Raw genomic sequence first — 20,791 nt, forward strand, 5'->3', positions numbered from 1 at the left:
CTTTTTACAGGTGGACTACAAGTCCCAGCAGGCCCATTAATGCCCCGAATGCTGGGACTTGTGGTTCTCCAAGAGCTCAGCCATTCATCGGCCGCCCGGTCTTTTGAATATGATTCCTCACAGCTCTCCCGCCGCGTCTCCGGCTCTCCGCTAGTAAGTAGAGACAGCATGCCTGCCCGGTGTTTTAAATATTTATCTGACAACCCTCCTGCCGCGTCCCCGCTCTCTTGGGGACCCTGCAGCGCAGTATACAGCGGGGTCCCTACAGTGCACTCTAAGGTATTAGTTAAAAACACCAGGCTATCGTGAGTGATCGGAGCAGCAGGGACAAAAAAAAAAATAATAAGAATGGAAGGGGGGACTGGAGCGGGGCAGCCGACAGCGCCAGCATGCTGACAGGAGAGATAATTGTCGGCATGCTGGCGGGATCGGAGGAGGGGTGGGGGGAGTAGTTTAAAAAAAACACCTAAAGCCAGCCTGAGGCTGGCGAAGAGAAAAAGCTGGCTTAACGTCGGGGAAGGCAATAATACATTGCCTGCGACGTTAAAGCTTATAACTAAAAGCCAGAGGACAGCGCCTGAACGTTAAGTTCAGGGCTGCCTCAGGGGGACGTTAAAAGCCCCTTTCATAAATGTCTACAACTCGTAAAAAAAACCATTTACTAGCGTTAAGTGCTACTTAAGCACTTAACGCTGCTTCGTACATCTGCCCCATTGTTGGTGTTAGACGTGATAGATGTGTTTAAAAAATACATTAGACTTGTATGTTTGTGTTGCAGTGAAAAAGTTGACAGATGTCGACTCCTATGAATTGTGTATCCTGCTTTGTAAAGACGTAAAACACACTTTCACTAAGGGTGTAGATGGTTAAAAAATAACCAGCTGGACATATTTGGATTAATACTACATAAAAATAAACCAACCTTTACATGGTGAGAAGTGTAGAAAGAGAACCTTCCTATGTATTTCTGGGCTATGTGTGGCTTGCAGGTACTGAAATGAGGCATTTCACTTCATAGCCTGCAGCATTGCTTAATATTGCAGTCAGGTGTATGCAATTTACTTGTAATTGGCATTAATTAGCAGACCAGGGTGGCCGCACTCAGGCATAAACTCTAAGAGTGGCATTGAGCACTCTTTGGCGTCCAACTGTTTTTGGCCCAAAATGCACGTTGCGCTAGCTGAACGAGGCGGTTGTCCCTCCGTGCAGTTTGAGGGCACACTCCCGTGTACGCCCAGTTTTGCCCAGTTTTCTAGCCTCTCCCCTAAAAACGCCCATATCCCGCCAACTGTCACTGTGTGATTGCAGATAGGATTTTTGGCTCGGGACAGTCCGTTCATCAGCGGTTTGCTGACGCCGCACATGCGCATAGCGAATGATACGCATGCGCAGAAGAAAAAAACCTCCAGACCATGCGAACACGGTCCGCCCGCACCAACCAGAATAACCCCCAAAGTCTTTTCAAGCATAATTCTGGGCCAAGTCTTTGGACCTGCAAAAAAAGAAGACAAAGAAGGAACTGTAATGACTGCAAATATCCAAGTCCAGATCTTTTCAAAGTGACAACTTTAAATTCTGCTGTAAATCAGGTAGTAGGCATCTTCCATTTATCTTGAAGTAGAAGTGAAGGGGGTGCCGGGGCTCAAGGGGTTTTATCCATGATGTCGGCGGCAGTGGCTCTTGACAGTTCCTTTAAGTAAGCTGCAGCATCCTTGGGGTTTAAAAATCTTTGAAAGAAAGGGTACAGTAGACCAAACTTGCGTCCCTCTTTCGCCAGCTGTGAAAAAAGCGGTGAGAAGGCCTTTCGTGCCTTGGACAGCTCATGGAGTAGTCCTGAAAAATGTGTAGCTTATTTCCTTCCCAAGCGAGGTCTTTGATCTTTCAGGAGGCTGACCATATCTCGATTTTTTGGAGGTACTTTAATCATTTGAAGAGTGTGACCCTGTGGCGTGGTCTGGAGGGGGTGGGTGGTGGGCCTACTCTGTGAACTCTTTCTACCACCATGTCAGTGCAAGCTGATTCTATACGAAGTAATAAAGGCAGAGTGATGCATAAAAAGTGAGCCAGGGCTGGCCCTTTGACTGATTCAGGCAGGCCCAACAGTCTGGTGTTGTTCCTGCGTGATCTGTCTTCCAGATCCTCCACTCTATTCCAGAGTTGATCATTTTCTGTATTCAGCCTTTTAAGGTCCCCATGCATGTCTGAGACATCATGTGTAACTGCACTTATCTGCTGCTCTTTTACAGTTACTCTGTGTGATAGATGCAGCAGCTGCTGGGTTGTATATGAGACTGCTTTAGTAAGCATAGGGGTCATCACTGCAGTTATAGCCACTTCTCTGTAGAATACAGGGCAGGGCCGGCTCTACCATTAGGCAGCTTTAGGCAGCTGCCTAGGGCGCCAAGATCTGGGGGGCGCCACCAAGTCTGTGATGTCTATGAGGATCCTTGTTGTACTTAATGCAAATGGCAGCTGTGGAACTTCTAACACCTCACTTCCATACTTTCCCTTGAGGCATACTTCCCTGCTGCCCCCTCCTCCTTGCACTCTGTTGTGGGTGGCAAAGGTAGGCCTCCAGGGAAAGCAGGGGACTTGCCCACCTTCACTGAGGGCTGGGAGGACCACCTGATTTTTGGGAGCCTCCATGCCATTCTGGAATTTTAGGCAAGTATGCCTTAAGGGGTTGGAAATTGGGTATTGGTGGCAGTATGGGTGTGTGTTTGGGGAGGGGGGGGGGAGTACGTTGAAGTTTTGCCTAGGGTGCTGAGAAGCCTTACACCGGCCCTGATACAGGGGCCTTAGGGCCCTGACTTAGGTAGCTCCTGGGCTCTGTGTCCCCCGCAGCGGCTTTCTTTTGTGCTGGGAGATCTCTGTCTCCATTGACTGCGGCGCCATATCTCCCGCTGTCCTCCGGCATTCAGTGCGTGGCTGCAGCTGCGGCTGGGATGTGTGATGCGCCAAGGGACCCGGCGGGCTCAAATAGCGGTCCATCTATTCTACGTGCACTGGGGGAGTGAAGGGGTGCATGTTATGGGCTGCTAGAGGCTCCAGGAGCCATGTAACTTTGGTGGGTAGTGAGGCGGGAGACAGAGCTGTGTGAGATAGCTCCTCACTCCATAAAGCTGGAACCGGAAGTCCCGGTGTCCCATCTTGTTTAAATGCTTTGAATGCTCTCCTTTTTTTAGCTACTGTATTTCAAATTTGACTTTGCTGTTAAGCCAGATCGGTTTCCTTTTGACATTTGTTCTTTTATTTACCCTAGGAATAAATTTACCAGTGCCTTCCTGCAGTATTTTTTTAAAGTTTGGCACGTTTCTGTAGTATCCATACCTCTAAATAATTCCTTCCAGCTTTTCTGAAATTTAAGGACTTAGTTGCTCCAATATAATTATCTTTGTTAAAATTTAAATGTAATGTGATCATATTGTGATCACTGTTCCTCAATGTCTCCCTTATGATTATGTTAGTAAGAATGTCCTCATTGTTGCTTATCAACAGATTTCAAATAGACAGTTGGTTGGACCTTCCTAAACAAATAACACTAGTAAGCCATTTGCCTTGTACTATAATAATGGTCAAGCAAAGGATTATAGGTGGGATGCACTAAACAAAAAATGCGGTAAAAAAAACAGTTTTCAGGATTTTTACCGCATTTTCATATGCAGTAAAACCTCACCGCTGGGGATTACACCTATGGGCTTCCTTTCCCACCGATCTGCGCTGCACCCCCCCCCCCCCCTCACCTCTGTCTCACTGCATCTTGCTGTGCTGCCCGGACCAGTGACCTCCTTCTCCCTGCACCTCTTCCGGGTGCAGGGAGGAGGAGGTGAAGCCCAGCAGCCCCTGCAGCTGTTTGATCAGGGGGCTGCCGTGAAGGAGAAGGGGGGGGGGGGAGTTGGCGGGGACCGCTCACACATTGCCGGACACATCACAAAGGGCAGCTCTTAATGCAAGTGCTGTCCTTTGCCATAATAATCGCATGTGTTATTTCATATTTAATTATTATTGACATTTGTTCTTTTATTTACCCTCGGAATAAATTTACCAGTGCCTTCCAGCAGTATTTTTTTTAAAGTTTGCCACGTTTCTGTAGTATCCATACCTCTAAATAATTCCTTCCAGCTTTTCCGGTTTTATCAATAAAGTTTTGTCTATAAATATCCATGTTGGTTATCGAACCACTATCCTTAAAAAGTGTGCAGGACGCGGGGACCATAAGAGCTCCCAGCTTGCTCCTACACAAGCCTATCCACGATCCCCACGGCGGTCGGTGCAGACTTCCAGCAAACTTCCGGTCACCTCCGGCTTCCGCTACACACGGCAAACATCTATCCGGACAAATGGGACCGCAGCCGTACAACATACTGTGCAACAACATCAAGCACAGGCTGTCCCTGTACCAAGCTCCAGCCACAATCCTTTCAACAGCTGTCATTTCACCTCTGGTGACCTGAGGCTCGCCCAGTTCAGTTATACAGGTTTACATCGATCCGGCCAAGTAACATTACAGATTAGCGGCATATTGTGCTATCAACATCCAGCACATGCACCAGATCGCAGGGTGAGGTAGGGACAGGAACACTGGACCAACTTATAATTTTTCCCCAAAAGGGTGTAAACATTATATACTAATCCATACAAGTTTTTATTTTGCAGGTACCACTCTTTTCAGTATTCATAACATATATATATATATTTTTTTCTCTTCCATCTTCAATTTTATTCATCTAATTCTTACTTTTTCAGCACTCTTTCCATATATATCCTCCCGCCCTATGTATTAAATATTATTACCAAAATAACCTACTGTAGATATTAAACATGAATGTATGTAACAAATGATTAGTAATTTGTAAAGTAAAAGACTGAATTAGCTTTTAAGAGGTTTACACCTTCACATAAATGACATTTAATGGCTTGTACTGTACATGTCCTCCTACAGCTTTTATATCTTATTTCCATTTGTGCTTTTTGAACCATATTTCACAATAATCCAGAGCTGTTTACTTCTAATTTTCCTGAATGTGACAAGAAGCTGCCCTTGTTTGTAGGAACAATTCAGACCTATGCAAAGAGCACAATGAAGTAATGTTGTATCACAGAAATGTGGTACTATAGTAAATACTGGACTTGATATAGAACAGCTGAAAACCAAAAATAAGACTAAAAGATTAAACTTCTGCATTTATTTAGTCAATATTGCATTACGTTAGGAAACACCGATCGGTACTTGTGTACTAGCACGGCGCCCATCGCATGCGATGCGATATCGGCCGATGTTCTACAATGTCATACAATTTTAAAATTGTATGGCATTGTATATGGCATACAATGCCATACAATGGCCCTTATTCTAATCTATGCGGTACGGCCCGCGTGCGGCCGTACCGCCGATGTTTTGACACTGCACATGCGCAGAGGTCAATCTGCGCATGTGCAGCCCCCTTCGCCGCAGACGGATTTCGTCCGCCGCAAAGGGGGCGTATAGGGGCGTGAGGGGCTTCATGCCCTCATTTCCCTATGTGTACGCCCCGCGTTTCATGGGCGTTCCCATGCAAACGCGGGGCGTATGCATGGTAATGAGGGCATGACGCAACTCATGGGGGCGGAAAGCTGACGTCGCCGGATGTCAGCTCTCAGCCCCCATACAAGCTACCACACGGACGATTGTCCGTGTGGTCTCAGCTTGCGGGAGCTGCTGGGGCGTGCGGACCTGCCTTCGATGGTCGACGACCATCGAATGCAGGGGGCAGCTCCCACCATGGTGGAGGCGTACGCCTCCACCATTTTTATGCGGATCGCCAGCCGTCCGTGTACGGACGGCCGTGGCGATCCGTCTCGTGGGCGGGGCTTGGTTTGTGCGGCCGGGGCACCGTGTGCGGCTCCGGCCGCACCAACCAGAATAAGGGCCAATGCGATGGGATGCGATTATAAATTGTATAAGCACCCTAATGGGTGCTTACAATGCTTAAATGCACCCCCACGCCACCCCCCGAGTATAAACGTTAACCCGAAGCGTGGCGAGCGCAGCGAGCCCGCGAAGGGCAGCAGTACGCGTCCTACGACCTTTTCATACCCCCACTATCCACGAGGGGTGGAGTGATTTTATAAAGTGTGGCGAGCGAGCCCGAAGGGTGGCGAGCGCAGCGAGCCCCGCAAGGGGACGCGGACACCTTCACAGTGCGGATACCTTCACAGTGCGCTATATTAGAAACTGTTAATGAATAATAAATAAATCTTAGCCCATATAGATTTACTGTATATGCACTAAATCAATACTGATCCCAAACAAACTTGCTTAAATATGTGCATATCACTAACACCGGCAATTAGGGCCAAATGTATCAAGCTTCAAAAAGTGATAAAGTGGAGAGTAATAAACTATCAACCAATCAGCTTCTAGCTTTCATTTTTCCTGTAACATGACAGTGCTGATTGGCTGGCTGTTTATCACTCTCCATTTTATCACTTTTTAAAGCTTGATACATCTGGCCCATAGTTAATATTGCATAATACCGTGTAAGCAGCAGACTATCTTCATATCAGAGAAATGGTCAGAATTATTTGCATAATCAAAAATTATAATGTATGTTAAAATTTAAAGGGAAAGTACATGTATGTCCCTCACTGGAACATTGTTTCCAACTGGGTAGCAAGTTCCTTTGCCGCTGTGTTTGTACATTTCAGATCTGAGAACATATGCTAATGCCACAGTCAATATCTTGTGTACAGAAACACCCATCATGACATCTCAGATCCGCCGCATCGGACCTCTAAATCATATGACTGATTCAGTGGCGTATCAATAAAACGAGCGCCCCCCCCCCCCTGACAGAAATTTCGGCAGCGCCCCCCTGTAAATTAAAGCCTGCCTGCCACACCCTCCCCCCCATCCTGCCTTGATCTGCTGGTTGCCTCCGCCGGGACATGCTGATTTGCTTGTCTGGGGTCCTGGCGCTTCTCCTGGCTGGCTCCTGCTAATGAAAATGACCCTCACAAAATGGCTGCCCCTAACAGCAGACAAAGTTTGAGGATGCTAAAGGAGCCCGTCGCCTTCTCTAGCATCCTCAACAAGTGTCTGCTATAAGGGGGTGGACATTTTGTGTGGGTCATTAGCAGGAGCCAGCCAGGAGGAGAGCCGGGACGTAGACAAGTAGATCTGTTGGTCCCAGCCATAGACCCGGCGGCGGCAAGCAGCGGGGTAAGGCATGGCAGTACAGCGCATCGATAGCCCGCCAGACCCCAGGATCCCACACTCACTCAGCGCCTCCCTTTCTTACGCCACTGGGCTCATAGCAAGGAAGCTATAAAGAAACTGTATTTAGACCCATGAGCAGTGGTGAATTAAGATGATCTGGGGACATTATTTAGAAAGTAAAATGGAAGTGTTCCTTTCATGTATAACATCTATCATGGGGCAGTAAGGATGGTGTAATGGTTAGCATTACTGCCTCACAGCGCTGAGGTCATGGGTTCGAGTCCCACCATGGCACTAACTGTGCAGAGTTTGTATATTCTCACTGTATTTGCGTGGGTTTCCTCCCTGTACTCCGGTTTCTTTCCACACTCCAAAAATATACTGGTAGGTTATTTGGCTCCTAACAAAATTAACCCTATAATGTCTGTGTGTGCGTGTACATGTGGTAGGGAATGTAGATTGTAAGCTCCACTGGGGCAGGGACTGATGTGAATGTTTAAATATTATCTGTAAAGCGCTGCAGAATATGTGTGCGCTATATAAGAAACTGTTAATAAATAAATCATGCAGCATGCCACAAAACTCCTCTGTCCATATTGTCCCACTAGTGAGTGCACCTAGCTTTTAGGTACAGCATTGCATTTAAGAAAATATAGACAATATGGGTTTCATCTTACTTCTGTTAAAAGGATGATACTGTGTTTGAATAGGATTAACGTCAACACAACATACAAATATTAAACACTGTGATTTATTACATAACTTGCTGTTATTATGCAGTAACTGGCCAAATGTTTATCATGAGTATGTTGGCTACTCTCTTTATGTTCTGTTTCTCATTTATTTGATGCATCATCTTTGTCTTTGGTAATCCCCTTGTTGAATTATTGTTACACTTTATTTGCTAATAAAGAATTTATATTTTGAATAATACTATAGTAGACATTATATAATATACATCCATCATTTATTTGTTGGCATAGATGTGTTCACCATAAGCTTCCACTGGTGTTGAAGCAAGGTACTGTATAAAAGGACAATGGTACATTCTGTTCTGAATAGAGAAATGTAGGCAAAATGTCAACAATAACAATGCCAACCCAACAGAGTCCAACATTTTTTTTTCAAAAACATTTTATTTATAGTTTTATAGTAAACATAGGTACTCGCACGTATCTGTACATACAAAAACATGCAAATGATTCACATAACATCATGCCGAAAATCAAATGTAGATAGCATTAACACTCACATTTTGATGTCTTAAACAAAAACAGGTCCATACAAATGCCATACAGAAAAGTGGACTTGATCTCCTTGTAGATTGTCTAGTACCTTGATGGCTAACCTTGACACTCCAGCTGTTGTTGAACTACACATCCCAGCATGCACTGACGCTCCGCTTCAGTTTTGCTATTTGGCCATGCTAAATCTGAAGCAGAGCATGCTAGGATGTGTAGTTCAACAACAGCTGGAGTGTCAAGGTTAACCATCAAGGGTCTAGTATATATTGATTAGTCTGTGAGAGTTATGCTATAGTGCTTGAATCTCGGAATAAATGTAAAATCAACCAATACTCTTACGCAAGGCATATAGCAATGTGTTCATCATACCACATATAATTACCCAGTACCAGGATAAGAAAAAATAATACTAACTGGGATATATATAAACACAGAGAAGGTGACACAAACATAAGTACACGCTTACACACACATGAGGGTAACACAAGGGCGGTGAGTGCTTAGATAAGACATACAGTATAGTAAACATATTGGGTCTTCACTTAATATATCATAGTTTAGGAGGATACAAGTAACATGGTAGGAGTGCCAAAAATATGCAAGGTAGTTTCTTACATTTTAACAAGCTAAGTGTGGGCAGAGGTAGAAAGTTTTCTATGTAAAAACCAGTTGGTGTTTTTGAACAACTTCAAAATATTGTCTATGGTAGACGATTCTAGAGACTGTGGGCGGTATTCAATGAGCCTGATTCGCCATGTTTTTATGGCGAATTTGTGCTGTTTGGCGAATTTCTGACTAAAACGGTGAATCACCCTATTCAATGACCACATGGCGAATACATTTGAAGGTTTTTTTCACCATGATTCACCGAGTAGCAATCGCTATCTTTTTATGGTGAAGTGGAATGTGAACTTTTAAAATAAAGTGTTTTGTTTTTTACATTTGGTGTAAAAAAATCAGGAATTTTATTCTGAGGAGGGGCATGCTATTTTTATTCATGTGCTGTAAGCACATGAATATATATTTAATTTAAAAAAAATATATATATATATTTTTTTTTACACAGCAGCCAGCAGGGGGCGCCGGAGCCGAGCCGCTCATTACATATTCATATATTTACTGCACCCGATCGTTACGATCGGGTGTAGTGAATATACGCTCCCCTGCTGGCACCCCTGGGGGGGCAGCCTGTGCTGCCTGGCACCCGGGGAGCCCACCTACCCCCCACAAAGTTCTGGGGCAGGCAGAGAGACTACCATCTCTCTGCCTGGCACCGTCCTCAGGCTCCCTGCGGCAATCGCCGCAGGAGCTCATATTCGCCAGTCAGGGGCAGCGAGCCCCTGACACGTTGAATACCGGAGCCCGCCGGCTCCGGAACGTGGCGAATGTGCAGCGAATCCTAAAAAGGATTCGCTGCACCTCGCAGGTATTCTCATTGAATACCGCCCTCTATATATAGTCCCCATTTCTTACAAAAATGACTTATACCTTTTTCAACATCAGGATAGATATCCAAATATATTATCTTAAGTAATACATTCTTGTGTTCTGTGATAGATGGAGTGGAGTGTTGGATCCAATGGTTTATACCAATTTATTAGCAGCACCTAATATAACAGTCAATAGTTCATTTTTGTTGCTGCCCAGATCCCATTCTTTAAAATTGAAACTTACATGCAATGGGAGATTTAACAAGTCTAATCAGAAACACAGAATTAATATAATTTATTACTCTATTCCAGAACTATTCTGCCACACTCCCATAAATAATGGAATAAAGATGTCGTTCATCCCCTACATTTCACGCAGCAGTCTGATGTATCTGGTAACATGTGGGCTCTTTGTGTCGGTGAAATGTATGGTCGTGATATAATTTTCAAGGAGACCTCTTGTAGGGAGGCGGAGTAAAGATGTTTATAGGTTGACAAGGAGTTTTTCAGGATATAATCTGAATTTAGCAAACTTGTATGTCGGATTTCCACCTACATATCGAGTTCCTCCATTTATTTTCTTTATTTGTGTCGTATAATTTCGAGTAATAAAGATTGAGTCTATAGGTGCTGGTACGAGTGAGGATCCTGTGTGCTCATAGTTTGCATGGGAGGATGTTGGGATTGGATAAAGTGTCTCACTTGTAGGTATATGTAGAAATAAGAATTTAACAAACCAAAATTGTCTTTCAGATCCGAAAAGGACAACATATTCCCTCCCAGATCATATACATCTTTAATGGATGAGATACCTTTATCCCGCCAATTTAGGAACAGGGAACAATGGGTTACCCCAAAATGTTGTAAACCGGGATGTTAGGGGGTTTCTTGACAATCTTTTATTTGTAATCATCCAGGTCTATTAAGTATTCTTAAATAAAACACTATTGAACATTTCTGGCGGAATCTTATTTTTGGGGGCACTTGGTGAAAACGGGTAAATGAAGGCCAGTTCCAGTGCATAGTTAGTAAATACAGGTCTATTCCAAAACTAGTCATTGATATGCCTGACGCCAATTGCTCTGCTAAATATACCTACATCAGGCATGTTTAAACCTCCCTCAGATTTGGGTAATTGCAATTTCACATACGAAATCCTAGCCTTCTTTCCCGCCCACAAGAGAGATGAGAATATACGATTAATATATGTAATATCTGTCTTAGTAAGGTTCATGGGTATCATCTGTAATATACTGTATATTTATGTTTAGGGAAAGCTATGCTCTTGATTACTGAGACCCTACCCGTTAAGGACAGAGGTAGGTTAGTCCAGTTGGATTCAGTATTGAATCCCGGCGGTCGGGATCCCGGCGTTCAGAATCCCGACGCCGGAATCCCGACAGCCGAAATGCCGACAAGGGGGGGACGTGGATCGCCCCCCCTTGCGGGCTCGCTGCGCTCGCCACGCAGCAGGCCCGGTGCCTCGCTACGCTCGGCACACTAATTTATTCTCCCTCCAGGGGTGTCGTGGACACCCCAGGAGGGAGAATGTGTCAGCATTTCGGCGGTCGGGATTTCGGCGGTCGGGATTCCGGCGTCGGGATTCTGAACGCCGGGATCCCAACCGCCGGGATTTTAACTGCATCCCGTCCAGTTAGAGAGGATCTTACAAATATTAGCAAGGACTGGTTTACAATTTAACGTATACTGTACTACTGATCAAGGCTTTTGGGGATATGTATCCCCAGATATTTACAGTAAATTAGGTCGTTACTAGTAGGAACTGTGCAATATCTGGGTGAGAACTTAGAGGCAAGGGGTCACCAGACAAAACCATGAGTTCAGACTTATTATAGTTAACTTTATATCCCATGAAGGAACCAAAGTGCTCTATCAATTGGACAATAGCTGGAATGGAGACCGACGGATCAGATGCAAACAGCAACATATCATCAGCAAATAATGCTAACTTAAGTTCCACCGATCCGACTGTCACCCCCTTGAAAATTCTAGATGTTCTTCTTAGTTTTATAGTCAACGGCTCCAGAACCAGTGCAAATAGCAACGGGGACAATGGACATCCTTGTCGGGTGCCTCTTTGTATACCAAAAGGCTTTGAAAGGTATCCATTCCCCAATACCTGAGTGTTTAAAGTATAAAGATTTCTCAAGCATGTATTGAATTTGTATAGCATCCCAAACCTCCTCAACGTCTCAAATATATGATCCCAACTCACCATAATGAACACTTTTTCAGCATCTAATGATAGAATTACTTTCCTAATATTTACTATTGTTTGACGTCCCCATATGAACCCTGACTGGTCAGGGTGTACAATTGTGGACAATACTAGTTTCAATCGGTCTGATAGAATTTTAGTCAGCATCTTATAGTCAGAGTTTAGAAGGGATAATATTTCCCCAAACTACTGGCTCAAAAGCCTTCCAAAACAGCAAGGAGTCCCTATCCTCTAACTCTGGGTTGGTATGTACATAATCCATCCAAGCGGATTCTAACATTGACCTGAATTGAGGTAAATTAGTAAGGGAGGGAAACCTCCATTGGCATATTGGGTCTTTTTCTGTGGTGTTAGCTAACGTCATCCAACATGGTCAGATATACATATCGGTTCAATATTGGAATCTATTACTCTTGAAAACAAATGTTTAGAAGTCAAAAAATAATCTATCCTGGATACCTTTCTGTGAGCTGTGGAAAGACAGGTATATTCCCTCTCCATGGGAAAACAGGCCATCCGCATATCTACTAGCTGCAGCTGCTGAATCATATTGGCAAATAGAGGATCAGTCCTCTGTCTCCCTCTAGTTGGGGGAGTGTTTCTATCTAATGCAGAAGACGCGCATAAATTAAAATCTCCACCTAAGATAACATCCGCAGTGGAAAAATAATGTAGTTTATTGATTAAGCCACAAAGAACGCCTGCGACTTAGAATTTGGGGGTGTATACTGTCACAAACCTGGCCAGTTAACCAATCCATGCAAGGCAAGGGTCTTAAATATCCTGCTCAAGGAACAGAAAATTGCCTTAAGCAATGTCGCTGACTACCCCTGTTGCCTGGCACCCTGTTCTGTAACTTTGTTACCACTTGCTACAATTCCTGGATTCTGCTTCCCATATCTAGTCTCCTAACTGCCATTTTACCACAACTGCTATCCGGTCATCTACTGCTGTTTGGCATCTGCAGCCACCATCTGCTCCACTGGGTCCAGCCCTGCTACAGTACCCATTCTACTGGGTTCAGCTCAGCTACAGTACCTGCTCCACTGGGTCCAATACAGCCACAGTACCTGCTAAACCGCTCCACTTGGTTCAGCCCAGCTACAGTACCTGTTACTTGCTTCACTGGGTCCAGCCCAGCCACAGTACCTGCTACCTACTTTACTGGGTCCAGCCCAGCCACAGTACCTGCTGTCCCGCTACCATAGCTGTTTGTGGGTTGTCCAGCTCCATCTGGATTCCAGCCGCTATTATCAAATCATCCATCACCTGGTTCCCCGCCACTACAAGCATATCATCCACTATCCAGATTCAGTCCCTATTACTGCATTATCGTGAACCCAGTTACCAGTTTCCATAGGTGTGTTCCAGTGTCCCTGGATTCTGTTACGTTGCCAAGTCAGTTATCCTAAGTTTCCTTAAGTTAATTCCATAGTCCCTGGATCCTGTTACGTTGCCAAGTCGGCCATATTGAGTTATTGTTACCTTGAGTACCTTAGAGACTTTCCGGCATCATCGGTCTCCTGATCCTGTCTGGTGTCCCCAGAGTAAAGCGCCTCCAGTTCCATTCTGGTATTTCCAGATCCTGTCAGCTTCGCTGTAAGTGAGGAGAGGGAATAGGCAGCGCTGCTGGAGCAGCAGCGGGACGGTCATGGCCCATCAGCCTGCGGGCGGGCGGCCCCCCTTGCTGGATTTGGAGAGGAAACCACACTGGGAGCTCCAGCTCCATCCACGGAGCTCCCATCCCCCGGCCCCCCCAGCGCCACTGCGGGATCGCGAGCTGAGACGGCCACCAGGAGTGAAGAGGAGATAGGGCCGGGATCCCCCCAGGCAGCAGCATTCCGGCCTAGCGGACTGCAACCCCGGCCTAGCGGACTGCAACCCCAGTGAGGGGAAGCTCCAGCCCCAGGCCTCACTGACTCTGCCCAGGCCTCACTGACTCCCTCTCCCCCACCAACTCCAGCCCCAGGCCTCAGTGACTCTCTCTCCCCCCGCCACCACCACTACCCCACCACCACCATCACCCAGGGCTCTCCCTACAGGAAGATGCAAGATGGCGCCACAATGGCTGCAGTGCACTCAGCCATATGTATCCCGTGTTCTCTATGTGATAACTCTGTTAGAACTGTGCTGTCTTTCCTCACACTGTTACCTCATACTGTGCTCATACTGTTAACCACCTGGCTGCTGAAACGACCAGTGGTGCTGCTGATGGCTGCCTAGGCGCTGTGCAGCTTGGCGGGAATGTGTTCTCTGTGCGATAACTATATGAAAATCACCTGAAAAAAGTCTGCAATGCCATTTTTACAGAGATTCGTACACAAGCAGTAATGTCTGAGCGCTCTAGGCAGAGAGGAGGGTGCCATGCCAGAAGAAGCAGAACACGGACCTCTTCCTCTCTTAAAATGCCTCTGATCCTAACCCATAGGACATTTATATAATACAACTACTATTATATATGAACGTAATAAACAGATAATGGTCATGATGCAAATTTACACATAGTATAGTCAGCAAAAAAATTATAAATAATTATTTTGCTGACTATACTGCAGATTTCAATGAATGAATCATTTTTTTGAATATATATATATATATATATATATATATATATATATACCGTATACACTCGAGTATAAGTCGACCCGAATATAAGCCGAGGCACCTAATTTTACCACAAAAAACTGGGAAAACGTATTGACTCGAGTATAAGCCTAGGGTGGGAAATGCCACAGCTACTGGTAAATTTATTTGACACATCAGTAGGTTAAATGTTTCTGAATATTTATTTCACAGAAACACAGTAAACAAGCTAGCTCTTTCAGTGGAAAAGAGGGTCAACCAAAACAATTGAAAATTTATTAAGCTTGGTGTAGTGATAATGTGGCTGGTACTTTATCACCGACCAATCAGCTCCTAACGCTCATATTTCAAACCCAGCCTGTAACTTGGCAGTTAGTAGCTGATTGGCTGGTGAAAAATTACCAGCCACCTTTTCAGTTCACTGGGCTTTATAAATCTGCCCCTGTGGACAGTCTGCTATATTTTATTTTCTTGGACACAAATCTTTATTTAAAATAAACTTACTTTTTTAAATATACCCCTGCACTTCAGTTAAGGAAGGTGGCTGGCTGCACTGGCACACTTCACGGAGTCACGAGCAACAAATCTCAGACTCCGCAAAGGCCCATGGGAAGAGCTGCTCTCTCTGGGCATGCTCAGCAGCACTCCTTAAGGACCGGCAGCCATCTTTGACAGTGGCAGCCAGCCTCCTCGCATCCACTGTAAGTACAGACTGGAGTGGACGCTGCACAGAATAAATATGATAGTGTGGTACTACTGTATTGCGCGGTCAGCTCAGTCATATGCAGAGCCTCTGCAGCGTGAGGGAGCGCTGGAGCGGGTACCTTCAGAGGGACAGGCGGCAGGACGCTGCACATAATAAATATGCTGGTGTAACGCTGGAGCGGGTACATGCAGAGGGACAGGCGGCTGGACGCTGCGCAGAATACATATGCTGGAGTGACGATGCGGCCGACCGATGGCAGAGCTCACATACTGTAGCTACGGCAAACCGGATTACAAGCACAGTGTGCAGACTGGCCGCGCAGCGCGCGTCGCGTATCTGCAGTCTGCACACTGTGCTTGTAATCCAGTTTGCCGTAGCTACAGTATGTGAGCTCTGCCAGCGGTCGGCCGCATCGTCACTCCAGCATATGTATTCTGCGCAGCGTCCAGCCGCCTGTCCCTCTGCATGTACCCGCTCCAGCGTTACACCAGCATATTTATTATGTGCAGCGTCCTGCCGCCTGTCCCTCTGAAGGTACCCGCTCCCTCGCTGCAGAGGCTCAGCATATGTCTGAGCTGACCGCGCAATACCACAGCCTGTTTTCTGCCTTAACCCACCACTGTCTGTGACCCTCAGCCGGCCCCTAGGCATTCCAGATGCCCCAGGCAAATGCCTGCCCAGACCCACACTCGAGTATAGGGCTCTTTCAGCCAAAAAACAGGGCTGAAAAACTCGGCTTATACTCGAGTATATACGGTATATAAAATCAGTTATAAGAGGATAGGTGCACTTTACTATAACCTTTATTATCTCTGAACCCTATTGTGTTATTAAGAAATTGTATAATTTATAACATCAAAAATGTATTAATATTGTGTTTTCTTTCTCTTGTATAGTCACATGAATGGATTCTAACTCTCTGGTGTCACTTACACTTTCTTCTTCATCCTCATAGTGTGGATGTATCAGCTAATTAAAGATGATTAAATTAATAGATACAACAGTTATAGTTGGACAATCTGTAGCTCCGCAATAAATAAACCAACATCTCCCAGGGGGATTCTTAAGTTTCAATCTAATCAGTGATCATTCTCTTTCTCCACAATTGGAATCATAGCATACTGTGGGGAGACAAACCCGCACTAGACAGCTGTAATCAGGCATATTAATATCTCTCCACTATAAAGCAACAATATATTTAAAAAGAGAAACTTGATAACTGGAAAATGTATAATATATAAAATCTGCTGCATTAATAATGGAAATATTCTTACTGGGGAGACATCATTAATCTTTATTTTATTCAGATGCTGGTATGCCTAGAGCAGGCATGTGCAAACTGTGGCCCTCCAGCTGTTTTGAAACTACACATCCCAGCATGCCTTGCCATAGTTTTAGCATTCCCTGATAGCAGAACTGTGGCAGGGCAGCTGGAGGGCCATAGTTTGGACATGCCTGACCTAGTGTATTCTGACATACATATAAAAGTCTCAAATTCTACCAAAATTATTATAGTAATCCATATTTGGATAGGAGAGGGCAGCCAACTAATGCCCAGAGTTTCATGAACGCTGGGCATTCCCATGTAAATGCGGCCATGTGTGCCGAGGGCGGGCGGCTGGTGGGAGGTAGGGCACAAATTGTATAGCTTGCAGGGGGTGCTGCAAACCCTGTCACATAAGGTGCAAGGTGGCCAGCAAGACAGAGCCTTCCTGAGCGGTAAAGGGGGGTATTCAATGTCAGGGGTACGGCTGTCGAGCAAGCTCGACAGCCGTGCCCCTGTCCCGTTCTCGCTTTGCTCGACTTGAGCTCGGCGGTTGGGATTCAATGTCCCGACCGCCGAGCGGTGAGAAAGGGAAGTGGCTGCGAGTTGAGGGCAGAAATAGACGAGCTCCGGCCGGGAGCTCGACTATTTCCGGCTTCTCTCTGCAGAACGAGCCTGACAGCTTGTGATGTCGGGTTCGTTCTGCCGAGAACCCCTGTTCAATGCTGTCGGGGAAGACAGCATTGAATAGGGCCCCGCAGCCTTCTCCACCGTCGGGAGATAGCTGTCGGAGCACGACAATCATTGAATACCCCCCAAAGCCTACTGTTTTATCATTAAAATTTAGAATTTTTTTTACATTGCAGACACAGACAACAGGAATTTGATTTTAACACATACAAAGTTCCTGATTAAGCACAAACAACCATGGTGTGTGAAACACCACGGCCACTACATTGTACACAGATTCAGACTTGTATACAGAATCACACAGAGATGTACAAATGCTGCACATCAAATTGATCAGATCTAGCAGAGTAGTTTAGGCTCTCCCATTTGTTTTACTCATGTGAATAAGACAAACATAATGGGGAAATTCAATTTTGCTGCATGCCCAATAATGGCTGTCTATAGTAATAGGCATCTATCAGAGCAATTCAATTGTTGCTCTTGTCAGGTGCTGGTTAGCCATGGCACACATATCCTTTCTCGCAGCCTCCTGAGGTGTAAGAAAAAACTGTGAGAATAGTCCATACTTTGATTGACTAAAGCATCCAAACCCAAATGTTAGATGACTAATAAAGATCTTTAGATGGGTTTTGCTGCTTTAAACTCAGCACTTCAGCCACATTGAATGGTAGTGGGTACCAGATCAGAGCAACAATTGAATTGCTCTGATAGATGCCCAATACTATAGACAGCCAGAAGCGAGCGCGCAGCACAACTAAATTTACCCCATTGAGTAAAAGAGAACTCCATTGCCGCCTAGTTGCCCAAGGACCTTGCACCCTAGAACCGAATAGGACACAGCTGTATGAGTGAAGTGGTGGTGAATATCAATAAAAATAATACAAAATATTTACATAATGAAATATATTTGGCAGAAGGACTAACAAATCTCAGTGAACTGTGCTTGATATAAAGCATAAAAACTGCCTAAATATTAGCGCTGTATAGGGCAGCACAAACATCTCTTCTTTAGGAGGTTGACAATTACCCCAGTAGTGGCCATGGGTGCAAAGACTACCCAACACATGAACAGAGCATTATGTATTCTGCCTTGTCAAAGAGAGGCAATTAGACAGCCAGGGACCCGGGTTTTTGGAATTAAAACCTGGGAAAAACCCTGTTAAATTCCAGTGTCGAAGCCACAGCATTTTAGATCCTGGTAGACCCTATCAGACAGACAAAAAAAAACCTGGGTCTACCCTCCTGGACCAGGGTATTTCCCAGGTTTTATTTTCTGTCTGAAAGGGGTATAACTGTCTTTTTCCAACTCTTATATTTGAATCTTACCAGGTTCTTACAGCAAAACACTGTTCTTGAAAGTCAACCATATTTGTCACCTCAAGCTATCCAAATCACTCCTCCCTTTCACCATCAATGGAATAAAATGAATATATTGTATATTCTTTACTGTCGTGGAACTTTGACTACACAGTATATGTATTTTCCTTATTGTTTTGTACACTAAAATCCCACATTTTACAAAAATTATCATTTGGAATACAGACTTTTATTTTTTATTTTTATGAATGTAGATTGTCTGTGAACTTTTCCATGCATGGTGGAATGGGCTGTATAGCCACAAAAACCTACAAAATGGAAAAGCACCCAGGGGATTGAGGATTAAATGATTTCACATACTGTAGGAAGGATATCCTATTATTAGAGTTTAAAGAAAGTTTAGAATGGAATTTCCACATATGATCATGACACATTCTGATGATTCAACTGAAACAGTTTTCAATTTACAGCATTACATTGGCAGAGTCATAGTAGGAAATGTATTCATTTACTACTGAAATCGTCAAATCTGCATTTTCTGGCTTTATGTCTAGTGTTTTCTACAACCACCAGTATTACTAAAAGCCATAAAAATGCAAATTGCCAGAATTTATTTACAATGAATAATATGAAATGGAAGATGTTATACAGTATTATAAAGTATTAGTCAGTTAAAGCCAAGCAGGCCCTAACCAAATTTGATGGCCTAGTTCTGCCTCTGACTCAGCAACCCTCTCCCAGCACAGCACCCATCACCCAGTAGCATAGATCACAGCAGCAAGCAGCAACACCCATCACCCCTCACCCATAGCAATCCTCGTTTGGACGAGTGGCCCAAAAAAGGGTCTGTTCTTTTTTGGAAGGTGCAAGCTTACCAAATAGTACCCCCAATTCAAATTATACCACATAGTAATTTATTTACAGTTTCTTATATAGCGCAGCAGATTCCATTGCGCTTTACAATAGTAGACAGTGATAAAATAAACTGGGTAACAACAGACAGACTTGGAGGTAGGAGGGCCCTGCTGCAAGCTTACAATCTATAGTAATACAAACTTATTCACATTATATATATGTATCCCTTATTCACATTATGGGCCTTATTTTGGTTCATTCTTTATGACAAAATCCTTCTTAGATGGACAAAACCATGTGCACTGCAGGGGGGGCAGATGTAACATGTGCAGAGAGAATTAGATTTGGGTGAGTAATTTTGTTTCTGTGTAGGGAAAATACTGACTGCTTTATTTTTACACTGCAATATAGATCTCACTTTGAAGTAAAACTCCACCCAAATCTAATTCTTTCTGCACATGTTACATCTGCCCCACCTCCAATGCACATGGTTTTTCCCATCTAAGAAGGATTTTGTCAGAAAGAGTGAACCAAAATAAGGCCCTAAGTCATACAGAGGAGGTAACCAAGGAAAAAGAGAAGTGCAGCACTAATGAAAACTATTGGTGTACAATTGGATGATCTTTACATAAATATTTTAATTAGTAATCTAGGATAAGATTAAAAAAAATTAATGGCCATATTAAAAGAAAATATTTAAGAACAAATATAATAACATGCCTGCTTCCACAATTAAACAAAAGATTGGAGAGTCCGTTCCTAATAATGCCCAAATATTTTGTGCAATGATGGTTCATAGTTACCGCCCCTGATGATGTAGGCTGTTGGGTACAAAGTCCATGTATTCGGCCCAGGTGTTGACACAAATTACCGGTCCCACTGGATAGATGTTTTTTGATGCATTGCGGTATATAGTCCTTAAATCCCCACTTGAGGAATGCCTGGGGGGCGGTATCCTGCAGATTCCAATTTTGCCAAATGGCATGGGTTAAGGTGCAAAAGATGTATCCTGAGGGCTGGTCCGGACAACAATCCAATTTGGAAGAATGGAAAGCAGGTAGCTGCATTCTGACGCGTTTCGATGCACTTGGCAGCTTTATCAAAGGTGTTGGGGACTATATACCGCACTGCATCAAAAAACATCTATCCAGTGGGACCAGTAATTTGTGCCAACACCTGGGCTGACCACATGACTTTGTACCCAACAGCCTACATCATAAGGGGAGTTAACTATTAACCATCACTGCACAAAATATTTGGGCATT

The sequence above is a fragment of the Crinia signifera genome, chromosome 6, assembly GCF_055691185.1.
Source record: "Crinia signifera chromosome 6, ASM5569118v1, whole genome shotgun sequence".
Lineage (NCBI taxonomy): Eukaryota > Metazoa > Chordata > Amphibia > Anura > Myobatrachidae > Crinia > Crinia signifera.